Source organism: Quercus robur, chromosome 6, assembly GCF_932294415.1.
Source record: "Quercus robur chromosome 6, dhQueRobu3.1, whole genome shotgun sequence".
NCBI lineage: Eukaryota > Viridiplantae > Streptophyta > Magnoliopsida > Fagales > Fagaceae > Quercus > Quercus robur.
Genome location: NC_065539.1, coordinates 16,650,477 through 16,663,263, shown reverse-complemented (window position 1 = coordinate 16,663,263; position 12,787 = coordinate 16,650,477). Strand labels below are relative to the sequence as shown.

The window sequence follows — 12,787 nt, the reverse complement described above, 5'->3', positions numbered from 1 at the left end:
TTCATTGGATATGGGATTTAAGTAATCGGATGGCTTACTTTCGTGTTGTAACACATATTTTACATATTATAATGATGCGTTTAGATAACAGGATTTGGTATGTGAGTTTGAATATGAGCGATTAAAATTCAAATATCATGTTAGAGTAGTTTTAAAAGGTCAAGCATTAGAATTTAACCAAATCCAACAAAGATTTTAAGAGGATTTTATACCTTTAAAATCCATTGATTCGAAATAGTATCTAAAATTTATGAATTTGAAATCAATACATTTTAATTTTTGAGCATATTAATTTAAAATCTAAATTGAAGTTACCAAACACAACCGTGAATATCCAAAAACCGTGAAGTATTCTTATAAGACTACATTACACTGATTAGAGGACAAGAAATCCTCCAAATTTGAGACCACCTTATCATGATGCTCTTCAGATGCAATGAATAATATATGAGTACGTTAAAAACTAAAAGGAGAACAAGTTCAACGTAAAGAAACAAAATAAAAAAAAAAAAATAAAAAAATAAGCTGCCACACTGTCGCTTGTACGGTTTCTGTCGTTCTGTGACCTTTTTATATGGCTCTCTCCAGCAACGCCAAGTAAGGCTCTCCCCCACCCAATAGGCCAACACTAACGGGACCAAATTAGAATATGGTGTCCCGTCTACGTCCGCTTTCTCTTTAGGAGTTGGAACTTGGGACTAGAAAACTTGTGCGGACAGGATGGGTCGAAGGTATTTTGCTATTTCTAATAAGGTAGCTTAGGCATTCCCAAATAGCAGCCAAATAAAAACAAAGTAGTCTGTAACCTAGCTGTATATTCTTATTCCAAATGCAGTTCTACATTATTTATTCTCTAGTTAAAATGATCTTGTCCGTAAATTTCTACAGCTAAATTTCATACTTACAAATATGTTAAGTATGGTTGAACTTAATTAGAAGGGAAGAGAATGATACAAGACCCATTATTATTATTATTTTATTTTAAAAACGACCTCTTGATTAGTTACTCTAATTGAAAAAGGTGGGGGAAAAGAAAGAGGGTAATGTCCTCATGGCATAGTTGACAGCCATGACCGGCCGCGCCTTTTCAAGTAAAACAATAATTCATAATCCTATGACGATCTCATATCTATAAAGTATAATGACTTGAACAATAAACCTTCACTTTCAAAAGAAAAAAAAAAAAAACACAATTAAGCATTAGTAATTAAACTATTCATATATTTATCACCAAAAGCGTCTAAATATTGCCTAAATTAATAGGTGGTGCAGCCTGTATCACTGATGATTGCATGAATTGCAGGGATCATGTTGAGTGGATCACAATCCAAATATTTATGCATATATGGTACATAATCCACAGCCAATAGATGAGCAGCCAGAAAATTTTAGATCACAAAATATTCACTTTGGGATAATTCAAATAAGTTGAGTGGATCAAGTTCAAGAGGATAAAGTTAATTTAAAGACCAAGGTCTTTTTTTTCTTCTTCTTCTTTTTTTGTTGCTAAAAGACCAAGGTCTTAATCTTCTTTAGCTTATAGATTTGTAAATGCACCAGAATATGGCATGGGCACTTGTGCAGTTCCAATGATTAATGTAAAGTAATTCTAAGTAGATCCATAATTCTCAGCTTAACACTAACACAATCGTATTATTATACATCAATGGCGCACATGGAAAAAAAAGAAATTTGCAAAAAGAGTTGTAAGGCTTTTGACAAGAAAAACATATATAATCCTTGAAATGCAATAGATCTTAATAGTAATGACAATTATATAGAGACTTACAAAATCACTAATTAAACACACAGCTTCATGATTCATGGAACTCCCATCTAACATCTTGAAACACTTTAGAATGGCGTGCAGGTACTTCATCATTGTGACAACCCTCGTCGAAATTCTGTGAATAGCTAACAGCATCGTAGTGGAATGACAAAGGCTTTGAGTCTTTTGACCCATAAAAGTTCTTACTCTCTCTAACAAACCTCCTAAGAAGATTTCTCCATCTCCGGCTCCTTTTGTTATGGCTGCAGCAATGGATGCGAGAGTATTCAAGTTCTTCATGCACTGGAAAGCAAGAAGGGGAGCTCATGCACCCAGAGAAGTATGAGGATCTCCGGTGACTGAGATCACTCTCCATTTCGACACAAAATGTGGCTTTTAATTATCTTCTTTGATCTTGGTACCCTGGCTATCTAGCTAAGCTTGCTTCTCATATGGTTCCTCAATAATTATATGAGTGAGAAAGAGGATGCCATTTCTATAATAAGTGCCAATCATATATGTAATAGATCCCTTTTTGAATGAATAGTTTTGTGGGCCTCACCAATGTTTTCCTCTCTGTCAATTTATATTTATATAGTCACATGACCCACAACTTTGTTACCTAGTATCAAAAATGACAGAACTTAACATGGCTTTCTCAAATGTATAATACTCCGCACTTTCCACCGACTTCACTGTGATCAGTCAAATGGATCGACTTGACCCCGAGGGTCGCAACTTACACCCCAAGTTTTACTGCTAATGTCAATTTTATGTTAATTACATAATTTACTGCCCACTTGTTTAAGTGATTAACCAATTAACACTTGCATGTATGGATTAGCATATAAATAACATATTAACAATATTTTAAAAACCAGACCAAACCAGATGGTTCAAACGGCTGAACCGAGAACCGAACATAGAACCAGTCCAGTAAAAACTTGAAAAATCGAAAAAAATGGTAAAAATCATAAACCAGTTCATTTTTTGATTCTTTGACCATTTCGGTTTTTAGAACCATGTTAAATAAAGCACAATCACCCACAACACACTAAAGTTGTTATAAAGAGAAAACCCCAAGTACCAAGTGGAAAAACCTCTTCGAAACGTCACAATACCAAACGATTCACTAGAGAAAATAGTTGCAATACATCTTACATACAAAACGTCCAAGCTAAGAAATAAACAATGTACTTAAGCCCTCCAATCTCCCACTAGCAATCGACTCCTTGAGTCTTTTCTCTCCTCTAATCATCAGATCTATAATTTAGCTCCAATTGGAAACTCCAATTCTCCTTGGAAATTACGAGTTGCTCCAATGATTCTCAAGCTCCAATTACCACCAAAACTTTGAAGGTTGATTTAAGTGTGATGAATTTCATCTCCTTTCAGGGATTTGACAATTGTTAAAGATAAATTAGACATTTTAACCAAATAGAATAGGCCCAAGCTCACACCTACCTTTTGTGCAAGGCAAGTCTCCTAGTTATATTAGAAGTTTAGGGTTTAGCCTCCTATATATATCCATGTTATGTTCATTGTAACACAAGAATTGTACTACACTCTCATTTAATAAAGATGTAACCCTTAAGGGTTTCCTCCATGAATGTACATTGTTAGGCTGAACCACATAGTCATTGTGTTCTTGTGTTCTCTATTTTAACTTCCACTTCCGCATCCATTCTAACATATTCAACATAGTATATCAAAACTAATATTTAACAACAATAATGAGAGGGAGAAGATAGAGAAATTGATGAAGGTTTTAGCTCTAGGGTTTATGGGTTTTCTCTAGCTCTTTATATGGAAATTAGGTCACAAAAGTCATGGGAAATGAGAGCATATATAGTGAGGGTATGGGTTAGAATCAATAGCAAAGAAATATTCATAACAAAATTGTCTCAAGTTCTTTGAAATTTGCTCCTCCAAAGGTCGTTTGAGAGAGGGTGAACTTATTGGGTTAGTTGCTTTTCAAAATCAAGTTTTGTTCCTCACTTGGCCTCTTATAGAAAAGTTCATAGGAATGAAAATCTGAAATAGCAAACTTCAATGTATGTACTTTGACCACTTCACCCACCAATACAAATGAAAATCCCACAAAATCACATAAACACTCATAAAGTTTAAGATTTAAAAAAATATATTAAAAAAAACTTCAAATTTGTCATGAAATTAGTCAACAAATACAAGACCTAACAAACTCAAACAAATGAGTATTTTCCCAAATTGTTCCTTCTTGAAGATGTGACTCCACGAAGAGTCTCTTACCCTTGGTGTAGTATTATGGAGGTTCATTCATAGTTTTGAAACCTGGACCATTCAAAGAACCGAAAAATGGAGAGTTTCAAGGTTTTAGAGGTCAGACCGAGGTTTAACCGAGATTGAACCGTGATAACATCATAATGAATTAATAATTAACTAAAATATCAATAAATGAGATAAATTTTAAAAAAAATAAGCAATATTGATTAAATATATTTATTTATTTGTTTATATATCTATGCAAAATAAAATTATTCTCAAAAAGTTATAAGAAAGTTTATAAATATTATAAAGTATAAAAGACCATTGAAAGTTATAGTTAATTGTTTAAGTATAAAACTATGAATATATTTAAAGAATTTTAATTATAATTATTTTAATATATCCCCCTTTTGACTTTTGAGATGGATAATTAAAATAAATGAAATAATAATATATTATTAATTTTTATTATAATTGTACAGCATAAGGGCCCCCAGGCCTACTTGGGCCCTGGACCTTGACCCACCTTGACCCAACAGTACGGCCTATGACCCCAACCCCTTTGTCCGAGACCAAGCCCTAGGCTCACTAGGGCCATAAGCTCAGGTCTTAGGCCGACCTAGGGCCCATTGGGTGAACAGACTAGGTCCGCACTCATCGTGCTTTATCACTTGGGTCCCATCCAGCTAATTATATCCCGGGTGGAGTGGCAACTGCCAGGGGATACACCCCTCGGCTACTCGGCATTGCCTTGGGAATGTTGCTGTCGAGCATATCTTCTGAGGTGGGAAGCAATTCCAATGCCGCTTCTCCCACTCCCACCTTAACACCCACTTTGAGACGATGGAATTGGACCCCCAAGCCCACTAATTATCCAGAGCAATCATAGCCCATCCACTAATATTGAGCTATAAATAAGAGATGGGAAGGGGGGAATAGGGGTTGGAAAAAAGCTGGAAAGAATACTAGAAAAATAGATGAATACTTAGAGAAAGCAAAAAGAGTAATTATGTGAGGAAGAGTGAAAGGGGGAGGAAAAAGAAGCGTATTAGGGCCTATCGAGCATAGGACCACCCACAGTAGGAAATCCAAAAGCCCACGAAACAAATAGATTGTGAGCACAAATAGGAGTCAAGCCCAACGGTCTTGTATTTTGGGTGCCCACATAATATAAATATATAGTAATGAAAGAATTATTCTTATGGCATTCTTTTAAATACACTTCAAATATATTAGTTTGCCACAGTGAACTTAAACAACCAGCTATGGTGTAGGGGTTGGTGTGTTAATTAAAAATAACTCTACTAGAACCCAAGTTCTAGACGTGGTGCAAATGGTTTATTTTTTATGATTTAAAAGTCAAGCTCTGACTGTGGTTATCTGGTCTAACTGCAGTTCAAGAGGTTCACTAATTATTTGAAAATTGTAGTTTTAGATGCTTAAAAAACTGGAAGTAAGATAAATATTTGGAAAGATAGACTTTGGGTGGTTACTCCTATTTGGTGTGGTTTCACTTTGTCATAAGTGAAAAGATACTCGTTAGTCCATACTTTTCTAGGTGTGGTGCATGTAAATGGATTATTTTTTATGATTTAAAAGTCTAGCTTTGACTGTGATCATCCGGTCTAACTGCAGTTCAAGAGGTTCACTAATTTTTTATGATTTAAAAGTCTAGCTCTTTCTCTAATTATTCGGTCTAACTGCAGTTCAAGAGGTCTACTAATTATTTGAAAATTGCGGTTTTAGAAGCTTAAAAAACTGGAGGTAAGATAAATATTTGGAAAGATAGACTTTGGGTGGTTACTCCTGTTTGGTGTGGTTTCTCTTTGCCATTAGAGAAGAGATACTCATTAGTCCATACTTTGCTATTAAAGGTTTGTTTGTGGTTGCCTCACGTTACTTGTTACTTCTCCCAACCTGAACTAACTGAAATTCTATATTGTGGCGTGAACTCTGTGGAATTATAAGATTGTTGTTCAAATTAATGGAAAATGAAATAATTGGGCACTGAACCCAAGTCGATTTCAAAAAATATGACGTTATTTAGACAAATTAATTACATAATATGTACCATATTTTGCAAGCAAATATGATTTGAGGATCATGCAACGGAGTTGACCCCGTAGGAGCATCCGCAGCCCAAATGCTATATGGCATATGCTGAGATATTTTAGCATTTCAGCCTTCAAATATTGCTTCAGCCGGACTTGCAAAATGTGTCAATTGTAAAAAAATTTACAATACTGTTACAGTATCATCTTACAAATAAGATGGTATTGTAGTAATATTGTATAATTATAAATTTTGGAAATTAAAATTTTTGTCACTTTGTCAAATGAATGGACACATGCATCTGTACAAAAACAGCTGCTGACAACATTGACTTTTATTATATGTTATATATTCTCTGAAAAATAATGTTATAATGTGAAACTGAAAAACATTCTCCTAGCTACATGAATCCTGCCTTATGAAGTTATGATAATTGAAATGAGAAAGAAGATCCGTTAATGATTTCAATTGATAAAACAGCTCGATTGTTAAAGAAAATTAATGGTGGTAGTTGCTTAAAGAGTGGTTGACAACTTTATTAAATATGAAAGATTCTAACAATAATGATGAGAACATATCACATAATCATAATGACAAACCAGCAAGGACATAATTTAATTATTATAGACCAACTTCTGGTACAATTGTAGTGTAAGTGGCTTTAATTTGATGGAGAATATGAAACTACACATGATATTATCCGATCTCCTTATTAGGAAAATTAGATTTGAATTCTGCCTTTATTTATTGTAACAATTAAAAAAAATGATTTAGAGGTAAAACAAATTTTATGTACAATAATTAGATTAAGAACTAAGAAATATGGACACTTTATTTAGAGTGTCATACTTGTGTCGTACTCATGTCATATCAATATTATACCAGTTATTTTATATTATAATTTTTTAAAATCACTCGTGTTGCTGTGTTATATTCGTATTCATACCCATAATCGTGTCGTGTCTATATCTATACATCTTAGATTGATCATGAGCTAAGCAAAAAGCATAATTTAGTTTTCAAAATTTATATCATAGAAGAATTTGAGGATTAAAAATGGAAGGGATATATAATTTAGAACAAAACTGTAAAAACAATAATTACAGAGAATAAAAATACAGGGTCTGATCTGAGTCTGTAAGATGAAGTGAAATAATGACAACTAGGAAAAAAAAAGAAAAAAAAAAGAGGAGAATAGAGAATATTTGTATGATTAAGCAAGTGACTTGGTAAAACCACATCAACATCACCAGTCACAGCAACCGAAATTTGTGGGGACTTGCTGCTTGTCGTGTTTCTTCAAATCCTGTAACGGAACAGATAAAAGCAGTGGACAATGTCATATACAAACATTTTAGCCCCTAGAATTTCATTTCATGTCAGCACTTCCATGTCTTTGCTTATCTTTTTCTGACTCTCTTGGATTCCCTTTTATCTCTTTGCCTTCAACCAAAAGATTAATTATTAACTGTAACTATCTTACAGATGTGGCATACTGCTTCTGCTTGTTTAGTTTAACTGACATATGCGTCAACTATCAGTCTAATTTAATCTCCTCCATTCTAAGAAAATATAATAGCAAATCATTAGTTCAAACGCACACATAACTATCATTTAATAATAAAAATATATAATATATGTTTTGTTATTTAATGATGTAACAATGAAGTCTTAGTTCATGCACGGACTATGGTAATCATTTGCAAAGATGGATGATTGTCCACGCCATCTACCTTCAGGGTAGTGAGAGAGAGTAATTTGGTGTGTGTCATCTAGCTTAATCTTATTGATACTCAATCACATTGTTGGTGGACCAATTTAATGGATATAGTATCTTTTTTCCCTCATTAAACTCATACCATCAAGAATATTATTCCACTAAGCCCTAGACTACCTCAAGATCATCTTACTTGACTATGTAATAAAGTTAGAATTTTTACTATTGATGATGCTTATTGTAATCTTGGTAAGACTATTTTTTTTTCATTGTATAATGTTTGTCAAAAAATATTTTAAGCATTTTTTAGTGTTTGTTTTGTTGTAAAACTTTGGTTAATCCAAAAAAACATTTTCTCTTGAGTAAAGAACACAGTTGTAAAAATGGTAAAATGTTTTACCAATTTTTTTTTTGGTAAAACATTTTCCAAACTAAGGCTTGAGCAACCACCCCTTTTTCCAACTTTTTTCTCACCAAAATCCCCCTACCCTCCCTCCTCTCTTTCTCGCACACAAAGGATATTGCTGATAAAGGGGCACAAGGTCGTTAGTATAGTGGCATGGGGTGAGTAGTGGCCGCCAGTGGTGGCTAGTTGGGAAGTGGCGCTCATTAGAAAACTCAACTTGATGAGGTTGCGGGCTTTGCAATCAACATAAATAGTTGACGTTCCAGTGGTTTGTGTGTGGATCTAGTCGAGTTTACGCCAATCTGGTTGTTTTGTGTGTGGATCCAATTAACTTTGCACCAATCTACTTGTTTTGAGTGTAATTCTAATAGGTGTTAAGACATATGTGAATCAATGTTAGGAACATATGTCAATATAGAATTAGCTAATCTTTTGATAAAACGCACTTTATTTGTAATTGGGTAGATCTAGAATGTGTTTAATACTTCAAGGAACAAGATTTCAAGTTCAAGAGTTAAAACCATGCAAATCTGTCCAAGAAGCAAGTGGAGAAGTGTTGGATTTTAAAACTCAATAGCTAGTATCTATCGAGGTTTAAAAAACTGTTTCAGCTTGATGCTCGACAGTTGCTCGACAGATAAAGTATCTATCGGGGTTTATGAAAATCAATTTTTCAGAGCTGATTTCACTCCAATCTATAAATAGATGTTTAAGTTTTCTTTTCTCACAACCTTAAACATATATAAGGATTGTTTTAAAGGCCGTCACAGGCTCACAGCTGATGTAACTAAATGCAAAAGTTTTTCACAAGCATATTGTGAACCGAAAACATATGCCATAATTCATATTTCTCTTCAAGAAGCTGCTGTGTTTTGTACACCGTAGGGTTTTGTAACCAAGGAACTTCATGTTCTTCATCGTGTGATGAACTGAAGAACTTTGCAGCCAACATCCTTCTCAAGTTGGTGAGTAAGCCGTGTACTGGGATCCGCTCATCAAATTGATTAGTCATGTACTAGAAGTCGTGCATTAAAATGAGAGATTGTTACAATAGAACAAATCCAATTGGGTATTGGGTAAAGGTTCAATTGTAGATTGGTATAAGGTATTGAGATTCATTTACTTGTAACCGCTTGTTGTGATAATAGTGAATTCTCGGGAGTAATGACCTTAAAATCACCCGGTGGAGTTTTTGCTATGTAGGTTTTCCCCATTTGTAAACAAAACCTGTCAATTTATTTTTCGCTGCATTTTAACTTAGTTGGTGATTTTTTTGTGCTAACATGCTTATTGCATGTAAATTGAATTAATTAATTAATTGGTTAATTCATCACAATGGATCAATACATTCTTGGCCTATCAATAGGGTTTGCACCAATCTAGTGGGTCATGAGATTAAGTGGATTAGGTTATGAGATAGGAAAATATTTCATTTTTATGTTGCACCAAAAAATATTTTTAAGAATATAACCAAACCCTAGAAGAGAAAACATTTTGCAACAAAACAAATGAAGCCTTATTAATGTGTGTTTGATGTAGGTTTTTTTTTTTTTTTTTAATTTTTTACAAACTAATTTAGAGAAATCAGATTCTCAAAAAAAAATTAAAGAAATCTCTTTTACCCCATCATGTGATGATTCATAAAATCATCCACGTGTATTATTTAAACAAATCGCACTACTTATTAAATAAATCATATGATTAAAACTATACATGAATGGTTTATTAATTTCTACGCTTCTTTATTGTTTTAAATGGTTGTGCGAGAACTATGAATTCAAATTTATAAACTTTTTATGAAGATTTTGAATGCAGATAGAATGCGTGTCCTCTAACAAAAGGTCTCACTGGATATATATGAGAAAGTGAGTGAAATTTTCTCTTGGATGGAAGAAGTAAGACTGTAAAAGAGGTGACAAGGGTTGTCTTGTCTACTTAAAAAGGGATTTTATTCTTTTACCATAAAGTCTAGTGAAATTATTACATTTGCCTGACAGACTCTTCCACTCTCATTGTCGTAGAGGATGGATGGATCCCACCCTATGTGGAAATTGGAATCCATGAATGGAATTTCGAGGATTCGACCAAGACAATTATTTCTCTTACTCACGAATTTGTATTAAACCATCACCCAATAAAATTTGTTCAATTGAATGACATTACCTCTTCATTGCCTTTCCGTATAATCTATGACTCCTCAAAATGTCATAAATTTTGAGCTTCTTCCTTTTACTCCTTGTCCCATCTTATTAAAATAGCATATGGATTCTTCTACCTTTTAATATTGGGATAAAACCCTTTTTCGTCCCTACATTTTCATACTATTCTCACTTAGGTCCCTAACTTTTTTTTTCACCATTTTTAGTCCCTATCCTGAAAAACGCTTATCATTTTCGTCCCTGCCGTTACATCAGAGACGGAACTTGCACAGCTGACAGACGGCTTAAGTTAAGAACATTAAAATAATGCCACATAAACCACGTGGCTTTCCACGTCAGCATTTGAATTAAAAAAAAAATTTTAAACAAAAATAAAAACCAAAAATTGCATTAATTGAGATCTAAGTGTGTTTTGAATAAGAACACAAACCCAGATCTAAGAATACAAAATTAAAATCTAAAAATCACAAACCCAGAAACACAAACCCAAACCCAGCAACATTTATTCCTTGTCAACCAAACACAAAAACAATAAACACAAACCCAAACCCAAACATTAGTAAGAAATGGGTACAAGGAGCTGACTATAATGGATTTCTTCAAATTCGTCTCCTCCGAAGACCCGGACCAACCCCAAAACGACGACACTCCCAAACCGAACCTGGACCAAAATCCAAACCCAGATCCGGACTCGGACTCCACCGTGATTTGGAGTTTCGGCAGATTGATCAAAACAATCGCGTCGAAATCGGAGTCAGTGATCTAGACCTACCGACGTGATGTAGAGAATTTGGGTCCGGGTTGAAGAAAGAAACGTCGGTGATCCGAGAAGTCGCGTCGCGCGCCGTCATGGATTTCCCGACTTCGCTCGACGCCGGCGCTTCCGTCCCTCAGGAATCGCTCAAGTTGGTCAGTCAAGCCATCAACAATATCGACTCCTCCGTATGGAAATCGACAGCGGAGATCATTAGTCACGGCAAGGACAAGCTCTTCGTAGCCGTCGCCCCCAGCTCTGATTCCGATTCCGATTCCGATTCCAATAACGATAGGCGATTGAGTAGTAGTAGTCAGGTTTGGATTTGGGTTTGTGTTTGGACTTGGGTTTTCTGAAGATGGATTGCTAGGTTTGTGTTTGTATTCTTACTGATGTTTGGGTTTGTGTTTGTTATTTTTGTGTTTGGTTGACAAGAAAAATCAGTTGCTAGGTTTGTGTTTGTTGCTTTTGTGTTTGGTTGATCAGGAAGATCTGTTGCTGGGTTTGTGTTTATGTTTCTGGGTTTGTGATTTTTGGATTTTAATTTTGTGTTCTTAGATCTGGGTTTGTGTTCTTATTCAAGACACACTTAGATCTCAATTAATGTAATTTTTTATTTTTATTTCTGTTTTTAATTTTTTTTAATTTAAATGCTGATGTGGAAAGCCACGTGGTTTATGTGGCATTATTTTAATGTTCTTAACTTAAGCCATCTGCCAGCTGTGCAAGTTTCGTCTTTGATGTAACGGTAGGGACGAAAATGATAAGCGTTTTCTAGGATAGGGACTAAAAACGGTGAAAAAAAAGTTAGGGACCAAAGTGAGAATCGTGTGAAAATGTGGGGATGAAAAATGATCCCTTTAATATTTTATCATCCAGAATATGGCACGTAATATTGGGCTCAAATGTACAAAACTATATGATTAATATTAAGGATGAACTACATCAACAAGCTGGAATAGCTCAGTTGGTTAGAGCGTGTGGCTGTTAACCACAAGGTCGGAGGTTCAAGCCCTCCTTCTAGCGGTATAAGATTTTTTTTTCTTTTTTTTTTTTTCCTTCAACCACAAAGCCCAAGCTCGTATCCTTATGAGTTATGACCCACAAAGATCGGGCCTCTTTTCTGGACCAACCCAGTTGTGGGCTTAGAATTATGGACCGTGCTAATTAACTGTAAGAGCCTTTTGGGTTTTGGCTTTAGGCTGTGGTGTCTTAACGACTCTGAGTGCAATCTCCAAGAAAATGACACAATTTAATGAAAAAAAAATTCTAAACTAAGGGTATGTAGGGTATACTGAATATGGATTACAATAAGAATTGTAATCTTTATGACTTTATTCCTGAAAATAAAATGTGTTATAATGAAATAATTAAACATATTTATTAGTTTGGTTGTGAGTTATAACATTAGAATAAAAACTTATAATTTATTTTAGAAAATATCTCATTCATATAATTATATTTTCTAAAAAATAATATATTTTAAATTTTAGAGAGATGAGTTACGTTTTGATAATTTTTTATTTCCATAATTGTTAGATAGATATGGAAAGTTTATTTATTTGGAAATATATTAATGTTAGAAATTATTATATCTACTAAGGAATAAATATTACAACCCTTTTAGGGAGGAATAGTTATTCCTAATTTTAAAGAATAGCTATTCATAAGGAATGACTATTCC

The 12,787-nt window shown here is 34.1% G+C and overlaps 1 non-coding gene across 1 annotated transcript; it reads left to right on the top strand.

The window, feature by feature from the left end:
• Window positions 1-12,055: 12,055 nt before the first annotated feature.
• On the top strand, window positions 12,056-12,129 carry TRNAN-GUU (transfer RNA asparagine (anticodon GUU)). The gene has a single exon. It is a non-coding gene; the product is annotated as a tRNA-Asn (tRNA).
• Window positions 12,130-12,787: the final 658 nt, after the last annotated feature.